This window comes from Palaemon carinicauda, chromosome 39 (genome assembly GCF_036898095.1).
Source record: "Palaemon carinicauda isolate YSFRI2023 chromosome 39, ASM3689809v2, whole genome shotgun sequence".
NCBI classification, from domain to species: Eukaryota; Metazoa; Arthropoda; class Malacostraca; order Decapoda; family Palaemonidae; genus Palaemon; species Palaemon carinicauda.
In genome coordinates this window covers 1,287,528-1,292,527 of record NC_090763.1, presented here as the reverse complement: position 1 = coordinate 1,292,527, position 5,000 = coordinate 1,287,528, and positions in this window count along the sequence as shown.

Genomic DNA, 5,000 nt, shown 5'->3' with positions numbered 1-5,000 from the left:
CAGTAGAGCTACCTCTTAATTGTTCTTACTTTTATTCTAAGAATATTTCGTTGAATCGTCTTTCTGAAGTTGCTTTATGCCTTAAATAACAAAGATATTCCCAGTTGCTCTTTGATATAGTAGAGTTCATTTTAATAGACTTCAACTTGGCAGATCTCAGCTGATTAGATGATATCACCTATTAGACCATTATGGATGCCCCATTTTGGCACTTGTAAGACTTTCACATTTATCAGACTATAACAGATATCAGACCTTGGCACTTGACAGACATTGGCACCTCTAATTATTTACTTGACAGACCTTGGCACTTGACAGACCTTGGCACTTGACAGACCTTGGCACCTCAAATCTTTACTTGATAGACCTTAGCACCTCAAATCTTTACGTGACAGACCTTGGCACTTGACAGACCTTGGCACCTCAAATCTTTACTTGACAGACCTTGGCACCTCAAATCATTTACTTGACAGACCTTGGCACCTCAAATCATTTACTTGGCAGACCTTGGCACTTGGCAGACCTTGGCACTTGACAGACCTTGGCACTTGCCAGACGTTGGCACCTCAAATCATTAAAAAAAGTTATTGGACGTTAAAATTTATCAGAATTTAACATTTGTCAGACTTTAGCACTTGCCACACATGTTGAACCATAACACTTACCATACCTCAGGTTACCAGATGTCTACTTGTCTTACACCTCCAAACTTATATATTTCTTTTGAATAGCTACTCAATTATGTAGTTTTCTTTGAGTTTTAATTTTCACAAGTGATGGATTTATATGATACCATTGAAGAATTGAATGTAAATGGCTTCCCATTTGAGACTAGATTAATGAAGGAATCGTTCAACAGATTTTGCCTCTCTATTATTAGTTTATTATGATTTTTTATATTTTCTGTTGTCATTATTATCTATTATGGCTGTGGGTATAAAAAGTTACGGGTAATTAATTGCAAAGGTTTTGTGAATTAATATAATTTTAAGTAAATATATCATTATAGATGTGGTAATGTTTCTAAATCAGTTAATACTTGTTCAACTAAACTACATATGCTTATTTTGCTTTAAATAAAAATTATTGGTAAAAAGACTTTAAATACCATAGTTTCTTCTATCTTAAGAAATTATTTTTTTCTTTATGAAGTTGAGAACCATCACAATCTGGAAAAAGGCATGAGACTTAAGATTTTTCTTACTTTCATTTTGTAAAGTTTATAAAGTAATTATAATATTATAATATAGAACTACTCTGCTTTCGATTACTGCTGACCACTTCAACAGGAGTCCTCGGTACCTTGACTTCAAGGAATTTATTGTTCCATATTTTCAAGCTTTTTATTGTTTTGTCTACAATTAACTATTTCATAGTACAACTTCAGGGGATTTCCCTATCGCACATTGGCATTGAGTGACCATAGAGCCGAAACTCATTAATGCAACATTCAAGAAAAAAGTAGAAATATATCAATAAATTTTAAATTGAAGAAAGAAGTTCATATGCCATCAAAGAGTGAATACGATTAGAATGAATATTAAGTAAACATGGATTGAAATTTCTAGTATCATCAAAAATTACTTTCTTGCCAACTGTATTTAACATGCCAAGATAACACATTAAAAAGTGCTTTCTAAACGGCTTGAACTTTCATAGCAAAAAGTCAACTATAAAACAAATTGAGCAATGGTCACAAGAAAAGTTAATTTCCTTTAGCAATAATATATGTCTATGAAATGATATAAGACAGAAATTAATTCAGACAATAGAATGGTACATTTCAGCCTAGCTTTGCTCTTCTTGTGTATGGCTTAAATTAAGGAATCTATTCTTTCTTACATTACAAAGGATAAACTTTGGGTTAACAGTTAGTTGTTTAGAAATGGGTAAAAAATCATACACACACCACAGCTGAAGACTTGGACCTACAGGTAATTGAGACCGAACTACGAAAGACTGCAATGCTGTATTCATTCACGTCTAACGCCGTTGGGGAAGACTGACAAACTTGCTAATGGTAATTAATAATGGTGTTTACTTTTTTGTCAACCTCCAATTTTTTTTATAACAGCCATATTATATTAACGCTACTTCATGTCTATAAATGTCTATAAAACTCATTTTTAAAACCCTACTTCATGTCTATAAAATTTATATAAAATTCATTTTTAAAACTCATTTCATGTCTATAAAATCGTCTATAAAACTCATTTTTAAAACCCTATTTCATGTCTGTAAAATGTCTATAAAACTCACTTTTAAAATCTAATGGGTTAAAGGATACTGTCCTCGAGACACCCAAACCCTCTCAACATCAAGCAAGGACCAGGTATAGCAAGGGAATGGCTGCTGATAAGTCTGAAGTTAGACTTAGTCTCGCCGACACACCCCATCCCTAGCTCACAAGGATGGTGAGGTTGCGGACACTACAAGAAACTATCGAGCTTGAGCGGGGCTCGAACTCCGGTATGGTAGATTCTCAGACAGGGACGTTTTAAATAGGTACCATGTGCACACGAAAAGGTAGTTTTCTTGTTTTATTTTCAAATTCTGTTTCCAATGAACAATGTTTCAACATCCATATCGCCTGTTGGGGAATAGTGCCTTCAGTGCACCTTACGTGATACACTAGGTATTAATTAAAGGATTTCCAATTGAAACCAATTGGCTCCCGACCCCCGGCTCCAGTGCCAGGATGTGACTCAAATATAAATCTCATGTAATAATAGTTCCCGAGTTGAAATGCATTTCAAAATAGATGTGTATTGTTATAAATACATAATGTTGCTGCCAACTTAATTCGTTATGTCTTTTAACACACTTTTTAAATTTCAGACTACGAAGAATTGAGCATCACTTCCAAAGTAAACTGAATTGGTACAAGGAAAAGTTGAGATAGAATGAAAGTCGGATCGCATTTACCGTCCTAAGCCACAGACTTCGCAAGTAGGTTTAATATTCAAACCCCCTTGAAACCTCGTAAAGTCTAAACTTTCCTTCAGAATGAACGGGTGAGTAATTTCCAAAATGTGACCTCATCATTACCTGTCCTAAAACTTTTTTTTCTACAGTTAGGCCTACCATTAAAAGCTGGAAAACTAAATCCAAGAGAAGCTGCATTATTGTTAAAGTTAGAAGTACTGTGCACTATAGGGCAAGTGTGTATATAGTTATAGACTTGAGTCTGTTAAAAGTTTTGTTTGAGGCATTTTAATTCAAATGCTTTTGAAGATACTCATAAATTTCATTTATGCCGTCTATGGGTGATTAGAATTAAACATCTTGTGTTTTATATCCAAGGCAAGGTTATATGTAGAGGTCATAGGTTAAAATAGACATTAACCTTGGCCAAAACATTTGGACTAATAGGACACAGACCTCAAGATAGACATTTATACTTCAATAATTAGGCCAATGTGTTTAATAAGGACAAAATCAGTTATTTCTAACTGTTAACGCTTCTTTATATGTGTCGATCTAATTTGGACTTTAGAGGATTTGTTATTATCAATGTTGGTAGTAGGTTGGCCAGGGCACCAGCCACCCGTTGAGATACTACCGCCAGAGAGTAATGGGGTCCTTTGACTGGCCAGACAGTACTACATTGGATCCTTCTCTCTGGTTACGGTTCCTTTTCCCTTTGCCTACACTTACACCGAATAGTCTGGTCTATTCTCTACATATTCTCTTCTGTCCTCATACAACTGACAACACTTGAGTTTACCAAACAATTTTTCTTCTCTCAAGGGGTTAAGTACTGCACTGTAATTGTTAAGTGGCTACTTTACTCTTGATAAGGGTAGAAGAGACTCTTTAGCTATGGTAAGCAGCTCTTCTAGGAGAAGGACACTCCGAAATCAAACCATTGTTCTCTTGTCTTGGGTAGTGCCATAACCTCTGTACCATGGTCTTCCACTATCTTGTGTTAAGAGTTCTCTTGCTTGAGGGTACACTCGGGCACACTATTCTATCTTATTTTTCTTCCTCATGTTTTGTTTAAGTTTTTATAGTTTATATAGGCGATATTTATTTTAACGTTGTTACTGTTCTTAGAATATTTTTTTTTCCTTGTTTCCTTTCCTCACTAGGCTGTTTTCCCTGTTGAAACACATGGGCTTATAACATCCTGCTTTTCCAACTATGTTTGCAGATTAGCAAGTAATAATAATAATAATAATAATAATAATAATAATAATAATATATTACCGTATTGTTTTTCTTACATAAAAAAAAAACTGCTGATGTTCTGTTCAAAACAATTATTAGAAAATTCATTAATAATAATAATAATAATAATAATAATAATAATAATAATAATAATAATGGCAATCAAAAGCCACAGTAGTGTTGAAATATATTATTGTACAATGGTAAAAAATATACAAGGAGAGACTTTCGGATACTGGTCCGTATCCCTCTTCAGTCCTACTGACGGTCAAACAATGGAGAGATCGTTACAACAGTTACTACGGCTTCAAGTCATGGCACCGATGGAGTGTCTGCTCAGCTGGAATCACCTGAACGACCACTTCGCCGTTCCAGCCGTCTCACCAACAGATACAACCGAACAGGGCTCCATCCGCCTTGAACCAGTTGTTGTTATTTTTTTTTCACTGTTGTAACGCTCCCTCCATTGTTTGACCGTCTGTAGGACTGAAGAGGGATGCGGACCAGTATCCGAAAGTCTCTCCTTGTATATTTTTTACCATTGCACAATAATATATTTTAACACTACTGTGGCTTTTGATTGTCAATATTATGGCCTCGTTACGGAGGTTCCTTAGTTCAATAATAATGATAATAATAATAATAATAATAATAATAATGATGATGATGATAAAAATAATAATAATAATGATAAAAATAATAATAATAATAATAATAATAATGATTTTTTTTTAATTGTGTTTATGCAAAATTTTCTTCTTTTCTGTAAGTTTATTTTTAGTAGTATTTGCAGAGCATATTTTGTATTTCATTATCAATTTCTGATATAT